Genomic DNA, 9,654 nt, shown 5'->3' with positions numbered 1-9,654 from the left:
TAACGTGGAGGGGAATTTACCGTACCCTGTTTCACTTTAAACACCCAGCGTGATTTGATTGCTGTCCGATTTTGTGGGAGTGGAGTGAGATACCATGTCTTGTTGAGTATCAGCGAGTTATACTCATCTTGGATAGCCACCTTCCACTCGTGTGCATCAGCACATTCCATCGCATCAGCATAAGTAGTCGGCTCGTAGATTTCTTTATATTGGCTGACAGTTGACTGCAGAGATTTCCATTGACGTTTTGGTTCACGCACTCGTAAAGGATATGGTGAGCAGCGTGTGGATGAGGATACATCCATGTATATGTTGGTCTCAGGGTGAAGTGTTTCTGTGCTTGAAGTGGTAGAGTCGAACTCGGCTTCCGCTTGGACTGGAGTGTGTTTTGGAGCAACCGATGGACTATCTGAGAGTTCTGGAGTAGAAGAAGATGATTCCGATTGGTTTTCCGTTTCCACTGCAATCTGGGGAATCATGTTAACAGGGTTGATTTTGTCTTCGGCTGGTGTTGTAAAGTTGATCGGCTTTGGAAAAAGCTCATCAAAACTGTTAGTATCTATTTGGTGAAGGAAATGAGATAAGTGTTACAGCTTTCATCAAAAATAACATCCCGACTTATATTTTTTTCTCTACCGACTGGATCCCAAAATCGATATGCCTTTTGGGTGAGTAGCCAACAAAAAAGCACTGGAAGCTTTTTGATTCTAATTTGCGTCTTTCTGCTTTTGGATGTGTATAAATGCGGGCGATCCAAAGATCCGTTGATGAGAAATGTTAGGTTTTTCCCCATGCCAAGCTTGGTAGGGTGTTGTTGAGGTTGTACTGTTGCTGACACGATTGAGGACATAAACAGCACAGGCGATGGCTTCTTCCCATAGTTCCATTGGTAAGTGTTTAGCGTGAATTAACGAGCGCCCACCTTCCATGATCGTCCGGTTGGCTCTTTCCGAGACACCATTTTGCTCCGGCGAATAGGGTGCAGAGGATTCCAACCTGATGGCTCTGTCCGATAGCCAAGTTTTGAAGGAATGGCTCATTAATTCGCCACCGTTATCCACTCTCAGCGTGTGTACTAAGTCTCCTGTTTCACTGCGGAGAACGCTCACAAAACTCTTAAAAGATTCAGCCACCTCGGATTTTTGTTTTAAGAAGTAGACCGCTCGCCATCCGCTGTAATCATCAGTGAAGAGCACAAAGAACTTTGCTCCCCCCGGCGTAGATACGTGCATGGGGCCACATACGTTCGAATGGACCAGTTGTCCAACTTCCTTTGCTCTGCTCCGTCCAACTGGAAATGGGGAACGTTGCATTTTTCCTGAAATGCATCCAATGCACGGTTGAGTTCGAAGGTTAGTGTTTTTCGGGAGATGAAGACCGTCGACTAGTTGTTTTGTTGCCATATTTAAAATAGTCTTGTAGCTTACATGCGCCAACCTTTGATGCCATACAGCGATTGTGTTTGCTGATGAGGCTGCCAAACATGCTGAATCCTTCAAGGGTTTGTCATCTGACAGCTTTGGAACTATTGAGAGATGATAGAGACTTTTTCCAATTCGTTCACCTATCACAATGACAGCCAAATTTTTCTCAAATGTCACCTTGGTTTCAATAAAGTGCACTGACAAGCCAACGTCACTTACTGTAGCGATGGAAATAAGATTGGTACCTAGACATGGTACATAGAGAACTTTGGCAGTTTCAATTACTCGTGTGTGCCACCTGTTGTTACGATAAACTCAATGTTTCCATATCCACGTACGAATAAACGGGAAGATCCAATCCCATTGACAGTCCATGTGTCAGACGAGATTGGAGTGAAAGTGCAGAAAATGGAGCGTTGGTCAGTCATATGTTGTGTGCATCCTGAATCTGCAAACCAGTCTTTAACGCTTCTTTCGGTGAAGCACGAAAAAGATAAATACGCGTCATCTTCGAGGTGTTGCTCGTTATGCTTTGCTATTCCTTCTTCCTATTCCTTCACGCTTAGAAGAGGGCAGCCATGGTCGGCGGGACTCGTCGTCGGCCATCTTGGGTTGTTGACTTCTTACTTTTCCTAGTGATTTCCCGGGCAGTTCCACTGTAGTGCTGGTGGTCTGCAGCGTTGATGAGCTGTGAATGGATGAGGATCGACGTACGAAACACATTGACTTATATAGGCAAGCCTTCCACTTGTAGTTTTTAACTTCCTTATTTTTTTTTCGTTAGAAGTTCGAGTTCAACACTAAGTCTCTTGAGGTGTCACTCGATTGTTTCCACAGGTGTCAGTTTTCTGTGACGTTGTCATGAGGGGAATTGTTTATTGCTGGGTAGGGTCGGATAGCGTTCTACCAAGGACGCACGGTTCGTTTTTCCCCCATTTCTTTTACAGTTAGTTTTACTACTGTTTATCAATTGTTGATAGGGAAAGAAGAAAAAGTGAAAGAAGAACGACGAAGTGTAGTGCCTTTTTCTCCGCTCAATTTCCAAGTTCTAAAAACTTGATATTTGTTTCCAAAATATATTTCCCACCTCCTATTCCGTGGAAGTTGGAATGTACGAAGGTTGCTGAAACTGTCACCTCCTCTAAGGTTTGCAGAGATCAAACAATGTTAGCGTATGTGCGCTATTTAATTATTGATTATTGATTCGGTAGTAATGAGATTTCCGAATATGTTAGTATTTATCTAATGCTAATAACTCGTTATATAAAGTTCATTTTTTACATTTTTTGTTTATTGAACAACTATCGCGTCTTAAAATATAATATAAGAAATCTATGTTTTCCGCACTTCGCCTTGTTCTGTCCACCCTCTTGCTCATTCTCTCCCCCCCACCTCACTCAGTCTCCCTTGTAACTTCTCTTTTGCGATACTTATGCCATAGATAAAAAACAATGGTTCGTTGTGTGGTATGCTTTTAGCCCTATCCCTACTGACGCCGAAAAAGCAAAATAAATAAGGCACTACTCTTATCGGTAGTGCCTTTTGTGGACAATGGAAAGAACTAGGCCTACATGGTAGGGACGAAAATTGAATGAGTTCCGTGGGGCTTTTGGTGGGTGCTAGGAACGAGATTTGTTATCGTGAAGTCTAGTTCATTATTACTAACATTTGATGAATATGTTTATAGGAAAAATATTACAATCTTACACTAACTATCGTCTGAAGCACGGACAAAAGAAAAAGATTACTATTAATCAATCTTGATTTGATCTTTGAATTTCAGCATGCATTTATTTCACACTTAGGAATAAGTTCCTAAAACCTTCAATTGAAGTATTAAGTAATTAAAAATGGATTACGCAAACATTTGTAAGAGTTTTATCAATTTTACAAATAGTTTATTTCTCTCATTGATCATAACCATAGATACAGAATTATCGGGTGCCTTTCACTCACCACTTGCGGCTTGAACGGTGGTGGAATCTGCGTGCAGCAGACAGGGTAAAATCAAAACATTCAATACAACCTGCACGCCCACGTACCTTCCCTTGAACTAGATCTGTCCAAGATATCGGTATGAAAAATGGATGTAGAATGTTTTCTTGAGAATCATCCGGGCCACCTCCTAATCTCTTATGTGGATCCTTAGCTAAAAGCCCGCCAAGAAGATCTTTTGCTTCCTGCAATAGCGTTCGAGGGAATCTAACTTCTTTCAAAAGAATAGTACTAACTTCGGTCAAAGAGAATGTCGTGATCCCGGTCGTAAAACGGAAGGTGACCGCAAATGAGCTCATACATGACAACACGCAAGCCCTACCAATCTACTGTCCTCCCGTTGTCGTTTTCTTCAAGCACTTCGGGGGCAAGGTACTCGGGGGTTCAGCAAATGTTTTGGCAGTCCGTCCGTACGTGGTATCCTCTTTACAAAGTCCAAAGTCAGCAACCTCTATGTGTCCATCTTTGTCGAGTAACAAATTTTCCAGCTGGTAACAAAAAATCGTTTCGTAGGTAAAACCCCAAGAAACAAAACAATTTATCCATCAGTTTGTTTCCTTAAGGTCCCTACAGATAATGCTTTGATCGTGTAAATAACCTAGCGCTGAAACAATTTCCGCTTCGTAAAACCGCGTTTTGTCTTCAGAAAAATTTCGTTCACGTGAAAGATGAAAAAACATTTCACCGCCGTTAACATATTTCATTACAAAACACAACCATTCAGCTGTTTGAACGGAATATTTTAATGCCTGTTTCAAAGTTTTAAAAATATGAATGAGAAATGGTGCAATATTATTTAATGAAAACTGTTTTACAATAAAAGAAAAAGGATGGTTGGTGGTGGCATGCGGTTTTCCGTAAGAATGTGGGCAACTTCTTCTAATGCAACAATGACTTCCTTTTTAAGATTTTGATGGCGAACAAGTAGCCAGTGCCTTTTCTCGGCAAAGAATCACCTTTCCAAACATACCTTTGTCCAACATTTTGATGAACTCAAAGTTTTCTAAAGTCTGTTTCAAACAAATATTGGGGTAAAAAAGGAACAACATTGTAATAAGAAATAGTTAAAAATGGTTAAACCATCTTCACTATTAATAAACCACATATTTGTATCTCTTCGACTACGTACCACTTCCTTCTTCCCTGAATGATGAGGTCTATTTGACGTTCCGGTTACGAGAAATTTCATTTGCAATTCATCATTCTCTGCATCCATTGGCAAAGAAACCAAATTTTTTAGATAGAAATAACAACGATGATGAGCCCTCTATATCGCTTTCTTCGAAATCAGCGAGAATATCCACATCATTGCTATCAGGTCTGTATGAAGCCGGTCAGCAACATGCTCAATAGCAGCCATCCATTCTTCCCTAGAATCCAACAACAAAGTTACGCTCACAATTTTGGTTTATTCATGCATAAGGTGGCCACTATTTATGAATATTTTTAAAATTAGGCTTTGGTCCTTCACATACCTTCCTCTTTCAGAGCCAATATCAAAAGACCTTTCAATTACAGTCATCCATTGAAGACCTCGAATCAGAAAGGTGAATGGTTTTGGACGGTCCTTTGCTATCATCCAAAAACAAAGTAAAGATGTTCTATAAAGTATTGGTTAGTAAAATGTTTTACCACTTTCATAATTTGACATACTTCCACAGTAAAATTGTTGAGTAGTTCAGCAAGTCCTATGTTTGGCTTTGGTTTATGCTTGAATCCTAGTAATAATCCATCATCTAGTAGAACAAAATATCTTTGACACCAATTTTTATGTTCTCCTAGAAAACAAAAAAAAATGAATGTGAATAAGCCTGCAAAATACATTCCACATCAACAATTAGAGAAGAATGCTGTGCGTAAGTTTCTGTAGCAGGTTTCTCAACTTACCTCTTTAAAGCAGCCAGCCTTCCTTTATGGTAGAAGGAGTTGTTTACTAGTGCCACAGACTCAGCCCTTATTTCAATACCAAAAACAGAAGTAAAAAGCCTATGCAAGATTAACTGTAATAGGATCACAGCAACTGGACAAGTGAAAACCGCAATCTTGACATTAGAAAAGCGTAAATGATTATTGGGATTAATGAAACGAAACTTGGGCGCCATTTTTAGTGATTCTAGCAGACAATAGCAGCACAGCAAAGCTATCATTGGGATTCGCACGCTACACCGAGATGAAAACCATGAACAATAAAAAAAAAAAAAATTGTCGAATTTGTAATACAAGCATAAATTTTGTTTTGAAATTTCAATCGACAATCTTAATGTCGTTCTCTAAAGAAAATAACAATAGGCTAGGTTCGTCGACATTTTCAAGCTAAATTTAGGTTCAGGACGCCTGCACTTGAGGGCAGTAAAAGCAGAGTAAGTATCCAAAAAATCGTATGAAGGGTAGTACAAAAAACAAACGTAGTAAAATAAACTCTTAAGATTGTCAATTGAAATTTAAAAAAAATTTTAAGTCTTATAATACAAATTCAACAAAATTTAGTTACTTTGTTATTGTTCATGGTTTCCATCTATCGGTGTAGTATGCGAATACCATTGATAGCTTTGCTGTTATTGTCTGCTAGCATCGAAGCTAGTACCGAAAGAATTCGGCGAAAGAAGGGAAAAGGCCGTTATTACAACAAAATGTTTCGGTGCAATAGATTCTACCAAAAGCTCCTTTTACCATAAAGGACGGCTGGCTGCTTTAAAGAGGTAAATTGAGTAAGCTCTTCTACAGAGACTTACGTGCAGCTTGCACTTAAATTGTTGATGTGGAATATATTATGCATTCTCATTCATTCAATGTTTATTTTGTTTTCTAGGAGAACACCGAAAAATCTATTGCCATGTCAGACTGACATGGCAGTAAGATACGATATGGCTATTGACATGTCAGGCCTGTATACGGGGATATGGTTGCTCCTCCCCCATTGGTTCTTGGCCAATGACAATGGGTTCTACTACGTCAGGGGCGACATGGCAAATTCGCCCACCACAGCTATTGCCATGTCTAATGAAATTGCATATCCCTAATGTCAAAGGTATGTTATATACATATATATCTATATTTTGAAATAATAATAAATGATACAATAATACTTCTATTTACATTTAAAACATTCTGTATTTGCAGAAATTCATCCGTTACTGGTGAATTTTCTTTTCTGCCACTGGGATCAAGTAAATGTTTAAACAGTTTACTGCCGAATGTTCAAAAGTTCCTGAAAGCTTGTTAACAGTTAATATTTTTTGTTTAATGTTGTTTGTAATGATTAGAAAAGGTTGCCGCGGTGGCTTTAAATAAATTTTTGTTACCGATGAATTTCCTTCACTCCTCTGGGATCGTGCCTTGCTTACACTGTGACACTGTTTTGTAAATTTGTACAAAGAAAACTGTTATAGCTATATGTTAAGCATAAACACTTTCCGTGCGACTAAAGCGTCTACTGTATTATTGACACATCATAAACGTCGTTGTGACATCGTTAAAAATTGGTGAAATTGTATCTCATTCCCAATCTAGCTTATTTTTCTTTAGTATTAAGAACTGGGTAAACAATACATTACATAAAAAAAATTTAGAGAAACTATGGCAAATAAAACATACATGTACAGATGCACACAAAATAACCATTTTATTTTATAACTCTTCATGGAGAGTTAAGAAATTATATTACTATTGTTGTAATTGCAATATATATAGACATACATATCTAAATATATACCAAATACATCAAGTGTATGTTATTTCATTTGACATGGCAATAGCCGTGGTATGCGATTTTGCCATGTCTACCTGACATGGCAATAGCCATTTCGTATCTTGCTGCCATTTCAGGCTGACATAGCAATAGGGTTGACAAAAGAACACATAAAAAATTGGTGTCAAAGATATTTTGTTATACGGGATTATTGATTACTACTAGGATCCAAGCATAAACCAAAGCCAAACATAGGACTTGCTTAACCACTCAACAATTTTACTGTGGAAGGATACCAAATTATGAAAATGGTATAACATTTTACTAACCAATACATCTTAGAATATCTCCAAAACCTTAAAATCTTAAAATCATCGTCAAAACCTAATTTTTAAAATATTCATATGTTGTGGTTTTCTTCTGCATGAAATAACAAAAATTGTGAGCATAACTTTGTTGTTGGATTCTAGGGAAGAATGGATGACTGCTATTGATCATGTTGCTGAACAGCTTCATACAGATCCTGATAGCAATGATGTGGATATGCCAGCTGTTTCTGAAAAAACATCAGGAACCATGCTCCCAATCCTGAAGAACTGCAAGAACGTCCAACAGTTAAGCTCTCACACTTCACAGGTATGTGTTAATCTTTACATTTAAGGAAAACTGGACAGTTTATTCCATTGATTTTCAGGGAAAATGCTGGATTTATCTGATAAGAAAACACAAACCAAACTAAACAGAAATTAGACGAAATGAAGAAGAATTTAAAAAGGAAAAATAAGAAGAAAAGGTCCTGAATTGCCAAACGTGTATGAGCCACCCAGGCAGCATCCGTGTCATCAACCTCTGGTCTTTCAGAGTTTGTCAAAGCAGAAATTCCTGAAAGAAGATTAGCAATTACACTGCCAACACCAATTTTCAACAGTGAAGGCTGCCTAGTTTTCATGAAATTTGATTTTGGAGAACTATTTAATCCCTCATCCATTCTGAAAAAGACCACTTTAGATCCATCAGTGGCAACGATTAAAATGAAGAAGAAAAGCTTAAACCAATAGTGAGAATCTTGGTAGGCCAAGCTGAAGTTCAGAATGCAAGAAGCATGAAGAGAAACAGGCATGAAATGGTGCTTTGCAAATAGCTGAAGGTTTTCAGGTAAACTTTCAATTTTACAAACACATTTGTAAGGTCTCAAAACTTTTAACCTTTCTGTATTGCAATAGGTAAAAGTCTGTGTGGAATTGCTTGACAAATAAATTAAGAAACGAGATGAAATCAAATCAGAAAGTAAAAAAAAATTGGGCTGAACGCATCGAAGAAAAGGAAAAGAGAAAGGAATAACAACAGAAAAAGAGAAAAGCCTACATTATGAAAAAGAACACTGAAAAGAAAGAACATAAAGTGATTAAACCAAATCAAAACAAGCAAAATTTATCGTATGAAATACTGATACTGACTCATGGATGAGGTAAACTCGTGTTCTTTCATGTGCAGGACATGTCGTGATAGTTTTTTATTAAAATACACTGGCATGTCTTCTATGATCGTGGAAAATTTGAAGAAAAAAAATCAGATTCATTTTAAAAGGTTTAGTGTTTTCACTAATAACAGACTCATTAAAAGAAGTCCTTCATGGTACAAAATAATAAAAATTGATTTGTAATTGTTAGTAGCTTTGTTGACGGCAAATGCAAAGCTTCCTTTTATTTCACTGTAGTATATAATGTATAATTAGGTAAACAATAGCTGCTTGAAAATGTGCATAAGGGGGAAAACAAGACTCAAAACGCAAAAATTCATTTATAATAGCTGGGAAAACGCGAGTTATTACCAGAGACGTAGATGGTTCTCTCGGACTAAAGGTGAAGTTATTCTTTCACAAAAGATTGCTCTTTAACAAAAGCCCTGCATTAACTATTTAAGTTTGACTCATAGACGTTCCTGCGCAAATTGCATATTCCAGTTTTGCTCGAACTATTTATTGCTTTGGTGAAAAGCGCTCCAAGCCTAGATAACAGTTAGCAGTAACCGCATAGCTATAGCAGTAGGTTATGATTTTAATATATTTATTTGACTCTTTGTAATTGTGAAAAGAATTGAAAATGTGATAAGGAAATAAATGGTGTGAGAATCAATATTGAATTCTAATATTTTTTTTTGTCCTTGCCTCAGACGATAGTTTCAGTTTGTAATATTATTCCTATAAACATTATTTATCAAATGTTAATAATAATAAACTAACTAACTGGGGTATGAAGAATGATCAAAGAGGGTGGACAAAACAAGGCTAAGTGCGAAAAACATATATTTCCTATATTATATTTAAAGAAGCGATAGTAGTTAAATAAGCAAAAATTGTGAAAAATGTACTTTATTTAACGGTATATTAGCAATATATAAATATTAACATAATCCGAAATCAGATTGCTACCGAATAAATAATCAAAGATTAACTAGCGTACATACGCTAACATTGTTTCATCTCGGCAAACCTTATAGAAAGTAACGCCTTCAGCAAACTTTGTACATTCCAAATTCCATGGAATA

At 37.3% G+C, this 9,654-nt stretch overlaps 1 pseudogene; it reads right to left on the bottom strand.

Moving 5' to 3' along the window:
* Nucleotides 1–3,225: 3,225 nt before the first annotated feature.
* LOC130704362 (RAC serine/threonine-protein kinase-like) lies at nucleotides 3,226–5,521 on the bottom strand (annotated as a pseudogene).
* Between the last annotated feature and the right edge of the window lie 4,133 nt (nucleotides 5,522–9,654).

Source organism: Daphnia carinata, chromosome 2, assembly GCF_022539665.2.
Source record: "Daphnia carinata strain CSIRO-1 chromosome 2, CSIRO_AGI_Dcar_HiC_V3, whole genome shotgun sequence".
Classification (NCBI taxonomy): domain Eukaryota; kingdom Metazoa; phylum Arthropoda; class Branchiopoda; order Diplostraca; family Daphniidae; genus Daphnia; species Daphnia carinata.
The sequence above is the reverse complement of the archived record's forward strand: the minus strand, read 5'-3'. Positions and strand labels throughout refer to the sequence as shown.